This window comes from Glycine soja, chromosome 4, assembly GCF_004193775.1.
Source record: "Glycine soja cultivar W05 chromosome 4, ASM419377v2, whole genome shotgun sequence".
Classification (NCBI taxonomy): Eukaryota; Viridiplantae; Streptophyta; class Magnoliopsida; order Fabales; family Fabaceae; genus Glycine; species Glycine soja.
The window spans coordinates 29,482,729-29,496,228 of NC_041005.1; the positions used below are offsets into that span (position 1 = coordinate 29,482,729).

The 13,500-nt window shown below is 39.6% G+C and overlaps 1 non-coding gene across 1 annotated transcript; it reads left to right on the forward strand.

Annotated features, from left to right (window-relative positions):
• Positions 1–10,381: 10,381 nt before the first annotated feature.
• Positions 10,382–10,488, forward strand: LOC114410953. The gene has a single exon (XR_003666344.1). It is a non-coding gene; the product is annotated as a small nucleolar RNA R71 (small nucleolar RNA).
• Positions 10,489–13,500: the final 3,012 nt, after the last annotated feature.

A 13,500-nucleotide genomic window follows, 5' to 3' on the forward strand; every position in this document is an offset into this window, starting at 1 on the left:
GCTTTGCGGAAGTTGCAGAAATTTAGCTTTTGCATAATTGGCTTACCTGGCAAGTGCCTGCTAAGCCTAACATCTGCCGCAAGGATATGCGCTCAGCTCCTCATAGGCTGCACTTAGCGGCACCATACATTTCACAAAATACACTAAGTATGGGAGCTTAGGGAGCGGGGCTCTCTTTGCCCAACGGATGCCACAACGAAATGCACTTGGCTCAGGAAAGCTAGGCTTAGTGCGTGGCTATCAACAAATTTTTTTGACTAAGTTACCTGGGCTTAGCGGATCAGCCTCGCTTAGCCACAGGTATTTTGGCAAGAGGATGAGTGTTCATCCTCAAATGATAAACTCGTTTAGCGCGGTAGGCGCGCGTAGCGAGTTTTACCGGAAACACGTGTATTCAATGAATATTGATGAACTCGCTTAGCGCAGCAGACGCGCTGAGCAAGTTCATCGCGTTTTCCAAAAAAAACACAGAAAATGCAATGCATTTTCTTCCATTTTTCAAGCCTCTAAAAGGCATATCAAACATGCAATGTTCCCAAAATAATCTATATAGTTCATTCATATATAAAGTCCTAATCTTTAACTACTTCTTAAAACATTAAAATCCTAAAAATCTAAAGCTAAATCTAAGGTTTGCTATCCTAAAGTTTAGCAAAGCAATAGAGAAAAGGAAGTAAGGAACTTACTTGTATCGTTGATGCTTTGTGATTTGAAGTAGACAATGCAAAAAGAAAACACAGATGCAAGATGTACAGATTTTGGGAGAGAGAGAGAGAGGGGAAGTGTTTGCGAAAATCTTGGGCGAATGTGAGTGTAACTGATGTTACACTCAATTAAGTAGTTTTCGACCCTCTCGCTTAGCGGAATGCCTCGCTAAGCGAGCCAGAAAGACGCTTAGTTTCTTAAAGAGGCTCATTTAGCGGATCTGTGTGCTTAGCCCACATTTGAAATTCAATTTTTTTTTTGTTTTTTTTTCACACACAAAGGGCTTGGCTTAGCGCACGGATAGGATCGCTTAGCGAGTTCTGCAGATCAACAAACCTGCAACTCTCGCTAAGCCAGGCTCTAGGCCGGCTTAGCTAAAATGATGCATCTTGAGTACAGAGGAGCATGCGCTTAGCGGAAAAGGAATCACTTAGCGCTAACACTGCCACAAGCATTTGAGCTTAGCTGCCATGAACGACACTTAGCTCGATGAAACCCTGTTTAGGCCGCAAGGAATTTAGCTTAGCCGCCATGACTGGCGCTTAACTCCATGAACCCCAGTTCTGGCCGCAACGAAATGAGCTTGGCGGCAGCGAGTCGTGCTTAGACAAAGAATACAATAGGCTTAGCGGTCAGGCTGTCGCTTAGCCGAATTCAAATCGAATTGAAATTGGCTTAGCTCAGCCTTGGCCAGCTTAGCAGACCAGATAAGCCTAAGATGCAAGGGTTGAGCGCTAAGCGCTTGAAACTCGCGGTTTAGCGCATGACCAAAGATATTTTCTAAGTTATTTTTTAGTCCCTTTCTCAAGAAATTGAAACCCTTATAGCTAACATTCAAGGATAAGCTGATATACTCCAATTTACATATTATAAAGCAAGTTCCACATGATATAATGCATGAAAAACAAAGATAACAAAAATTAAAACTGGGTTGCCTCCCAGGAAGCGCTTCTTTAACGTCATTAGCTTGATGCTTTTACCTCAATGGGTGATATCATGCTTTGGTTCTTACCTCCAGAACCTCTTAACCCATTTCCATTACCTATAAGCAAACATTTTGTTCTGGAGCAAGCTTGTTTTCAACAAACAAATCAAAATCAATTTTCTGATCTTCAAAACCCATCTCCAGCTTCTTTCTACCCATATCAACTATGCAGCTTGTAGTTAACATGAATAGCCTTCCCAATATTACAGGAATGTCAGTATCTTCACAAATATCCATTACCACAAAGTCTGCCGGGAAGATAAAATGTTTCACTCTGACCAGTACATCTTCAATTACTCCATATGGTCTGGTGATGGAGCGGTCAGCAAGTTGTAAAGTCATCTTAGTGGGCATGATCTCCAACTCTCCCAACCTTTTGCACATGGAGAGTGACATTTATTTAATACTGGCTCCCAGGTCAATAAGAGCCTTTCCCATAGTGACTTCTCCAATTGAACAAGGAATAGTTACACTCCCAGGGTTTTTATGCTTGGGTGGAAGGATCTTTTGAATCATAGCACTACAATTTCCTTCCACTATGATGTTTTCCTGGTGAATATACATATGTTTCCTTGTTAACATATCGTTCAAGAACTTGGAGTAGAGTGGCATCTGTTGTAAAGCTTCTCCGAAGGGCATGGTTATTTCCAGTTTCCAGAAAATATCTAAGAATCTCACCAAATGACGGTCCTTCTCCATCTTGGAAGGTACCACAGGATATGGTACTTCCATACCTTCGTTCACAACTTTATCACTTCTACTCTTCTCTTCATTCTCATTTTTTTCATCTTTTTTCAATTTTTTTATTTTCTTTTTCTTTTTCTTGGTCACTAAATTCTTTTTTCTTGACCATTATTTGTTTCTCTTTTTCCTGATTGCTTTCACCTCTCACATCATTTTTCTTACCATCAATACCTTTCTTTTCAGCAGCTTTCTTCTTGTGCACAACACTCCTCATCCTCAGCCTCCACAAGCCTCTTATTCCTTGTCATCACAGCTTCGCATTCCTCGTTGGGATTCTTTTCTGTATTTTCCACAAAATTGTTGGATGACTTGTCAGCTATCTGCTTGGCTAGTTGTCCCACCTGAACCTCAAGGTTCTTCAGTGCTGACTCAATGCTTTTATGATTTGACATTGTTACCTGCATAAACTGAGTCAAAGTCTCGTCTAGCTTAGTAGTCCTCTGAAAGATGTTAGGCCCTTGTTGGATTGGCCTGTTTGAAGGTCCACCTTGGTCTTTGTTGAACTGATTGCCAGTGTGTGACCTCCACTGTCCTTGTTGATTATAAGGACCCTGCTAGAAGCCTGAAAATCCTCCTTGAGTATACCCTTGTCGTTGTTGATTTCCCATATAATGAATTTCTTGAGTGTTTTCTTCAATGGGAATACATCGGTCTGTTTCATGAGCCTCACCACAGGTGGTACAACCTGTAACCTGCAAAATAGAAGACTGTGTAGGATGACCAATAGACAGTTTAGTTGGCAACTTACCAAGTGTTTCTGTTAAAATCTAAAGTTGCTTAGAAAGTTACTTATTTTGTGCCAATAAAGCGTCATGTGATGATAGTTCTAACAAGCTTTTCTTTGTGGGTTGATGGGTTCTGCCGCATAGAATGGCATGATCACTGGCTGACATATTCTCAATTAGCTCAGTTGCTTCTTCCGGGGTCTTTAACTTTATTTTTCCCACTGCAGAAGCATCTAGCAGTTGCTTGGTTTGTGGTCTCAGCCCATCTATAAACATATTCAATTGAATTGGCTCGGAAAACCCATGGATGGGAGTTCTTCTCAATAAACCTCTAAACCTCTTCAATGTTTCACTTAGAGATTCATCAGGGAACTGATGAAATGAAGAGATTACAGCTTTCCCTTCCGCAGTCTTGGACTCTGGGAAGTATTTCTTTAGAAACTTTTCAACTACTTCTTCCCTAGTTTTTAGACTGTTACCCTTAAATGAGTGAAGCCACCTCTTGGCTTCTCCTGCCAGTGAGAATGAGAATAGGCTGAGTCTAATAGCTTCATCTGGCACACCGGCAATCTTAACAGTGTTGCATATTTCAATGAACATTGCCAAATGTGCATATGGGTCTTCATTAGGTAATCGTTGGAATAAATTCCCCTGTATTAAATGAATTAAAGAATGCGGGTAGTTGATGTTGTGAGCTTGCACTTCAGGACGTGCAATGCTAGTAAAGAATTGCGGTACTAAGCTGCTTGAATAATCCTCAAGGGTGATCCTTTGGTGTTGCTCGTCTGCCATGATAGTGGTTTCAGGCAATTGAGTAGCGGATTCCCTTGATGATGGTGAATCAGGTGATAAGGAATCAGAAAAATGAGTTTCTTCCTCAAGAATGGAGCAACTGTTCTATCTTGCAGAAGTTTCCTTCTCCTCTAGGCCCTGTTCCTTCTCAATATAGCTTTAATTTCTAAGTCCAGAGGAACTAAATTGCCTATGGAATATCTATGCATATAAAACACTAACAGAAACAACGGTTATCCAATTCAATAAGAGAAGACAAATATGAATTGAGAACAAATATTCACAAATAATCAGAGAATAATGATTAAAGAATAGGCACATAAAAACGAACTACTTTCCAAATAAAAAGAAGTTCGCCGGCAATGGCGCCAAAAACTTGTTCGATTTCGGCAAGTGCACCGGATCGCACAAGTAGTACAAAACGGTAAGAACTGAGTATCGAACTCTCGGGGAACTTGTGTTACTTGGTAAAGCTATTTCAGTGAAGAGGTGTCTACTGTGGAAAGAGATATGTTTACTATGAACAGGTGTGTAACCTAACTATTAAAAGGAAAATCACGTGAGTAATGATGTGTAAAGACAAATAGACGACACGTTGGTTTTCCTAATAGTTGTCTGATGTTAAAAGGATATTCTCTACTTAACAATGCTTATGCGTTCTATGGTGTCTCCTGAAATGCTAAACCCTGATTCCTCATGATAGTCTAGCCTAATCCTGATCAAGCATCGTCCACAGATTCCTCTTGTTTAACTAAACTCGGCCAGGACCGCATTAAGACAAATATACAACAACTAGGTTATTGTACCCCGATCCCTCGTGATAGTACGACAAACTAGCCCTGTCCTATCAAGTTCTAAGAATCAGACCAGTTTCCATTGTTGAATGACCCTAACAAAGCGTGCATCTATGTGATCAAGGTAAAAGCATACTAGAATGAAATACTGATAGCACAGAGAACACACAAAACATCATTAGATAGATAAAAAGATATTTACATCAAGTACCTACAAGGAAGATTCAACAGAGGATTTAGCTTTCCATAACTGGGAAGCTTCCTTTACAACAAAGAGAAGAGAATGATGAAAGATTGCAGAAATACAAGTAGTGGGGATGTCTCCTCCACCTCTAAGACCTCACAATCACTCACAAACTCATCCCAAGCTCTCAGGACGACTTCCTCTTCAAGCTCTGGTCTCTGCAGATCTTCACACAACAAAATCTCCCAAACTCTCTGGAACTTGGACCTTTCTCTCTCTATAACTCTCTAGACATGTAGAAGCTTCAAGAAAAGGGCAAACTCCCTTCCAAAATCTAATTTCAGGCTTAAATAGGTGGCTTTGTTCATGCTCGTGCACTTAGCGCAATTCTGAACCGCTTAGTGCGCATTGGTGAATTTCGGCTTAGCGCGGGCTTTTCTCGCTCAGCGAATGGACTAAAGCGGTGCGCTTAGCGGGATGGCCCTTCGCTCAACAAACACACACAGTTCATCCTTCTTTCAGATTCTTCCTCATGCTCAGCTGAGGTGTGTTGCGCTCAGCGGATGGGTCGCAAAGCCGACAGGTTGGCTTAGCGAGAGGGTGAAAATTAGCACTATACAAACTCGCCTAATTAACCTGAAATTGGGAGAAAATGATTATTAAACACACAAAATGGAAGTACTAAGTATTTATTACCTATCTTTACCCAAAAGTAATTACAACACTACAAAATAACCATAAATTGGAGGAGTTTGATACAATTTACACAGGTTTGATACACAAAAGTTAGTCGTATTCATCGACTAACACGGGCTCATCACTTTCGTTCATTAGTGGGTATGAACGCGCTTAGCGCGACATGGTCCGCTTAGCACGTTCATCTGGAAATCAAAAATTTTAACAATTGCGATGAACAAGCTAAGCGCAACAGGCGCGCTTAGCGCGTTCATCGCGATTTCTAAGTAGAACCACAGGGGTCTTCACCCCTTTCAGCCACATTGCCCCTAATGGGCTTCTAAGTTACCTAAAACGACTAACCCTAGAACTAAAAACTTTAAGTTAACAACATACAACTATGAAAATGAGAAATCATATATCCTAAGGTTTGAAGGATCAAAAATAAAAATGGAAATGTACCCACTTACTTGGATTGTGATTGAAATTAAGCCAAGAAGATGCAGACAAGCAGTACACACACAGAGCAGAAATACACACTTGCTCAAGGTTAACAAAGGCAGAAGCTAAAGGTATTTGGGGTAACACCCAAGTGCCTCAGTCTTTGGTTTTTAAAAAACTGAAATCCGTATGGCACGCTTAGTGCACAGCTGCGCTTAGTGTGCCCACGTGATGTTTAAGTTTAAAAACCCAAGCGCTTAGCCTAGCCTCACGCTAAGCCCAACTTGAAGTTATAAAGTTCAGTGAGCATCTGGGGCTTAGTGCAGCAGGCTGAACTTAGCGCTTTCTGCAACATAAAATTTTCTGCAATATGCGCTTAGCCTGAGATGCGAGGCTTAGCGTACCATCAAGCTTCAACTTACAGAGAGTAGTTCAGGCTTAGCACAACAAGCATGCTAAGCGCACTTCTAAGAATTCAAAAACAATAAGAGATTGGCGCTTAACAACAACTTCTGCTCTTACTCAGCATCAAGGGAGGCTGAGATGATCACTGGAAATTTTTCCTTGTCCTCCAAGTAAGCATATTTGAGGGTTGCTGGTAAGGGCTTCAACTCTGGTGTGGGTGATGGCTAAACAGTGGGAGGAACCAGGGTAGGAGAAGAAGAAGGTTCCTCAGCCTGTACCTCCTAAAGCAAGTTAGAAGTATATGTACTTCCTGCAACATGGTTGGTGCATTCTGACTCTAAAAAATCAACATCAAGAGGTACAACACCCAGAAAATCATAACCAGACTCAAATTTAGATTCATTCTCAGCATAAAAATCAGATACAGGATCCAATTCAAACTCAGATTCAGATTTAAAGCATAAGGAATGACAACTATGTAGATCAGATAAAAATGGATGTTTCCTACCATGAAGAACAGAATCAAAATCAAACATATAATCCTCAATAATCTGATCAATTATCTCAGCACGAAAAATAGAATGATCCTCAGATGGAAGTTTCATGGCATCAAGAATGTTAAAATGTACAACAATATCACCAAATTCCATAGACAATGTGCCAGCATAAACATCTATCTTGGTTCGGGCTGTTTTCATAAATGGCATGCCTAAAATAATTGGAATTGAACCATGGGAAAATCCCTCTTCCATATTAAGAACATAAAAATCAACAGGAAAAATAAGTTCACCAACCCGAACCAGCACATCCTCCATGAAACTTGCGGGGTAAGCAACACTTTTATTTGCCAAATGAATCACCACATCTGTAGATTGCAAAGGTCCAAGAGATAAAGAATTGAAAATGGACAGAGGCATGACACTAACTGATGCTCCTAGATCTAGCATGGCATTCTCAAATTTATTGTTCCCAATAATGCAAGGTATACAGAAAGTACCTGGGTCTTTCTATTTCTCAGGAATGTGAGGAACAAATTTACCTATCAATGCTGACACATTTCTGCCCATGCTAATCCTTTCATTGCCTTTGAGCTTCCTTTTGTGGGTGCAAAGCTCCTTTAGAAACTTGGCATATTTTGGAATCTGTTTGATGGCATCTAGCAGAGGTATGTTCACCTCTACTTTCCTAAAGGTCTCCAAGATCTCCTTTTCCGCTTCTTCCATTTTTTTGATTGGAATTCCTCTAGGTGGGAATGGAAGACGGATAAGCGGTTGCGGTAAGTCAGAATTACTAGAAGAAGGTCCACCTGCACGAAAATTTTTGTTAGGAAGCTTTCTCTTTTGTGAAACTATCTCATCCTCTTTTTCAGGTGTAGAATGAAGCTTGACAGGTTCAGGTGCAGGTGCTGCTACTGGTGGAGGCACTTGAATTTGGTTGCCTGACCACAAGGTGATGGCACTCCCATTTTTCGAATTTTGCACAGTTTGTGAAGGCAATTTGTTAGAATTTTGGGACTGAGCTTGGTTCAACTGAGTAGCCATCTGCCCCATCTGATTTGTCAGACTCTGAATGGAGGCTCTTGTCTCTTGCTGAAATTTCATATTCTGGATGGTCATTTGCCTCACTAATTCTTCTAAGGAAGGTTGAGGAGGAGCCTCAGTTGCTTGTTGTCTTTGTTGTGACTGTTGTTGTTGTTGTTGCTGTATTGGAGGAGGAACATATGGCTTGCTTGGACCAGCAACATTCTGGAAAAGAGGGACAGGTTGTTGTTGTTGTGGAGGACTTGCCCATCTCAGATTTAGATGATTTCTCCAACCTGGATTGTATCTGTTGCTTGAAAGATCATAATTATTCTGTTGTTGTTGGTTTTGCTGCTGAGGGGGTCTATTATAAGTGTTGGCAGCATAAGCTTCAGGTTGCTCATTGACTCCAGATTGCTACAAAGAAGGACAAAGATTTGTATGGTGATCTGCAGAAGAACATAGACCACTAACTCTTGCAACAAGTGCAAATTTCTGATTCATGGTGTCGCAACATGCCCTTTTGCGGGCGAGCGAGGCGAGGCTCACGGGTGCGTTTTCCAAAGGAGGAAAATGCGCGGAGTCGCCACCAACGTTTATTTGTGGAAAACGTCTGAAAAACCGAAGGAAACCGGTCATAAAGAATATTCCGAGTTCGGGAGTTGTATTTACGTTTGAGGAAGGTATTAGCACCTCTCACGTTTGTCTCAAAGGACAACAGCCTATTTTTAAGAATTGTGAGAAATTGTGTTACCTTAACTTTTATTTCTTTTTTATTTTTGAGGTTGACAAAAGCGAGGTTCTTGCTCCTACGTACTCTCCATCGAAGAGGAAATCAGACCTACGTAGTTCTTTTTAAGGGTGAATCAAGCAATTCTTTTTACTTGGAAGGTGATCATTTTAAGGCGTTGGACCTTAAAAATGATCCATTTACTTGGTAAGAAAAACTGAGATATTGAACTTTTCTCAAATCCTTTTTTAGTGATTTTTTGTGGATGAGCTTGACTTTGCGGGTTGATTTTAGCCTTAGTCTCACTTTAGTTATCAGTCAATTCAATTAAGAAAGAGAAATCCCAAAGAGAAACGTCCGATTGATTTTTCCTCTTTATTTTACTAAAAGGTATTTTTTTATTATATTATTATTTTACCTCTTTTTTGATTTCCAACATGGTTATGGCACGACCGAACGGTCGGATTTCATTTAAACAGGAATTAATGGATATTACAAATCAAATGATCGGTGAAAAATTATTTTATTTTTTGATTAGGCGAGAAATAACTTAAATAAATGACTGAAGCATGTCAAAAGGGGGTACGGAAAGTAAATGAAACAAGAATAAAAGTACACAAAACAAATGGGGACCACCATGAGTACATAGAATGAATTGAAAAGCTCGATTTGGGGTACTTACCGGTTGAAGATCGAAGAACAATGAAGAACGAACGATGAATGACGAAGAACGGTTGAAAATCTTCGCGTAATTACCCACGGAAACGTTATGGAAATATTACGGAAGCGCCTCAACTCAGATTTTCTTCACGGAAACAATTTTCCTCAGCAATTTCAAGTGAATACGAAGTGCCAAGAAGGCTGAACCCTTTTCTTCTTCACTCCTCCCCCTATTTAGAGTAAAATAGGGGAGGAGCTTGCCACCCATCTCGCCCAGGCGAGCCAGGTTGCTTCCTCCAGAAGCAACCTCCTTCTGGAGGAAGAATCTGGAAGGCCCAAGTGGGCCTGGTTGCTATTTGCACCCCCTTTTTACTAAATACACCCTCTTTTACTTTTTTTGGTGATTCTTTTTTCATAACGTTACGAAACTTTACGAATTTCATAATGATACTTATTTTCTTTCCGTAAGGTTACGGAACCTTACGGATCATGCAATTACTCTTTTTTAGCTTTCGAAAAAGTTACGAAAACTCACGGATTGCGTGACAATACTTCCTTTTGATTTCCGTCACGTTACAGAATTTCACGGATTGCGTAACAACGCTTCCTTTTGATTTTCGGCACGTCTCGGGACTTCACATATTGTGCAACAAAGGGTGCCAAGCACTTTGAAGTAGTCAATTAAAGGTCGCATGCCATCAAGCAATAGTCCCCGGACGAAATTAGGGTATGACACATGGCAAGCTGAGTTACTAGGTTGACCAAGGCATCAAGTTTTCCCTCAAGGTTTTTATTTTCAGTAGATGAAGATGAATCTGTGGCCACCTCATGGACTCCTCTAAGAACAATAGCATCATTTCTTGCACTGAATTGTTGGGAGTTGGAAGCCATCTTCTCAATCAAATTCCTAGCTTCAACTAGGGTCATATCACCAAGAGCTCCACCACTGGCAGCATCAATCATACTCCTCTCCATGTTGCTAAGTTCCTCATAGAAATATTGAAGAAGGAGTTGCTCAGAAATCTGGTGGTGAGGACATCTTGCACACAATTTCTTGAATCTTTCCCAGTACTCATACAAGCTCTCTCCACTAAGTTGCCTGATGCCTGAAATGTCTTTTCTAATGGCAGTGGTCCTAGAGGCAGGGAAGAATTTCTCCAAGAACACCCTCTTAAGGTCATCCTAGCTGAAAATGGACCTGGGAGCAAGGTAGTATAGCCAATCTTTTGCCACTCCCTCCAGAGAATGAGGAAAAGCATTTAGAAAGATATGATCTTCTTGGACATTAGGGGGCTTCATGGTGGAACAAACAATATGGAACTCGTTAAGATGCTTATGAGGATCTTCACCTGCAAGACCATGAAACTTGGGCAGCAAATGTATTAGTCCAATCTTGAGAACATATGGAACACCCTCATCAGGATATTGAATGCACAAGCTTTCATAAGTGAAATCAGGTGCAGCCATCTCCCTAAGAGTCCTCTCAAGAGGTGGAGGTTGAGCCATGTTCTCAGTATGAAAATTAGTAGTTGAATGCTCAAAATCAGAATATTCAAAATCACCAGTAACAGGATACTCAAAATGCTCAAAATGCTCGAAATGCACAGAATGATCAGGATGCACACTATGCCTAACTAATCTATGAAAAGTTCTATCTATTTCAAGATCAAAGGGCTGTAAATCACCTGGATTGTCCCTAGTCATGTACTATATGCATCAAATAGTGTGTTCTCAAACAAGCACCAGGGGAGGGTTAAAACTACTATAGTCAAACGATATCCAAATGAGCTGAAATTTTATGAGCAACACCCTAAAATCATGAAAAGATAGCGCAAAAATTTTCAAACAAAAATTCAAAGTCTAACTATGAAAACTGCCTAAGGAAAGTTTAGAAAAATAAGACAATAATACTAAAAAAAATAAAAATAAAAACTTAGTAAACGGCTGATTTTTCAAGTTTAAAACGGCAACGGACTAGTCGGTTGCCACGACATGGGAAATTTTCTTCTACCCCAAATGCATATATAATAATAGTCATTCTGATAACCGGAGCACAAGTAATGGCCGTTTTAAGTTTTGCTAAACACAAGTCCCCAAAATTTTTGCCTCTCTCAAATTCATCCACACCAAGTGCTTTTGGTATTTTTCACAAAAATATGGACCAAAAGAAACTACCACACAAAAAATAAGCCAAAAATAACAACTCCAACTATCAAAACAAAAATCGTCAATTAAATTACAAAATCAGTCGCTAGTTTAGTCGCTAAACACTGTTCACAGCATTACACAAAAAAAATCAGCATTACAACATTACACAAAATTAGACACAATTTTGTGAGCAACTGAAATAGAGAAGCGCTAAACAAGGGATGCGACTGAAATGCGAAACAGAACACTACACAAAAAAAAACAACACACACTCACACACTAAACAATAGAGCTAGACTCAAAACAACTAAACACTATTATGAACCTTTGGACCACTGCTCCCCGACAACGGCGCCAAATTTGATTGAGGCCATACCCGAATCAAATAAACATTAAAAATGCAGTATCTAGGAAGTGATCCAAGGTCGTCTCCCAATGAGTAATGGTCAACCAAACGTTCATAACAAATAGTGATAAAACAGTAACCAATTGGGGGGGATTGTTTGTTTTTGTAAATTAAACAACGAGCAAATTTTAATTAGAAAATAACAGAATTAAAATTTGTTGTTCCCTCTTGATTCACAAGCAAGTCTCCTATCCTAGGTTACAAGGATTTATCCCTAACCAGTTCAACCACTTAATCCAACCCTAAATTAAATTACTAAGCGAAAATTAACATAAGGATGTCATTATGTGATTAAGCAACACATACACCAATTAATCATGAACGAAACTGATCATTAAGCATGAACGTAAATTAAGCACAAAAACAATTAATCAAGCACTAAGCATGCATGGATTAATAGCAACAAATACAGAGTAATTGGTGAAGAGGAAAAACTGATCAGAATTCAATAGTAATAACAAAACCTCAAAGAGAGTTGTGCTTGATCCTCAAGAGAAAACAACGCTGGAGACTTAGCCTTCCATTAATCAGTAGAAAACGAAATTGTAGATTGAAGCAGAAACAAAATTGCAGAAAATGAATTTTATTCTACGTGAACAGTGCACATGAACAGTAAAAACTAGAATTTTGAAACCCTAGAATTATTCTCCTCCTCGAAAAAAGCTTCCTAAACTAAAACCCTGGTGCTGTTATATAGGTCCTCAGCCCCAAAGCTTACAAATCTCTTTTCAGTCCAAGCCCATAAACGAAATAAAATAAAATTTGGACAAGATAAGATAAGATTGGATGAAATAAAATCCAGACGAAATAAAATCTAGATGAAATAAAATCTGGATAAGATAAGATTTGATAAAATAAAATTGTCTGCTCTCTTCAAGTCCAAGCCCAATTCCAGATTCAAGCCCAATTGCTTATAATTCTCCTGAAATTAAATTAAAATCACAAAATTAGTCAAGTAGGCCCAAATGATAAAACTGCATAATTAATTTGACAATTAAGGCTAATCAGTAATTAAAATGGTGACAAAAAGGGTTAAGAAATAGGAAAAAATAATGACACATCGGTGGGCCAAAAGAATCAGGATTGCAAAACCTTGGCCGTTGTCTTATCTCCATCATAATGGCCACCACATGGAGAGTTGTGGCAATGCCATAATATACGCTTGGCTTCTTCTTGTGTCACGCATCTTCTTAGAAGATTGTCAGCTCCTATTTTGAACAAGTGTGGATCATCCCAAATATAGAATCGAGCATCATGTAGAAATTTCTTCCTCTGCTGCCAATTTAAGTCCTTTGGGATGATTCTTGCAGCTTTGAAGTTGGCCATATCGGCAAACCAAGGTCTCTCACTCACCACGAATAAAGATTCATCAGGGAATTCATCTCTAACTTCAGCTTCTTTCGATGTGACTTCCTCATTCACCAGTCTAGATAAATGGTATGCTACAACATTTTCCAATCCCTTTTTATCCCGAATCACCAAATCAAATTCTTGTAAGAGCAAGATCCATCTTATCAGTCTGGATTTGGAATCAGCCTCGTTGAGCAAATATTTAATAGCTGCGTAATCGGTGTAGATGATAACTC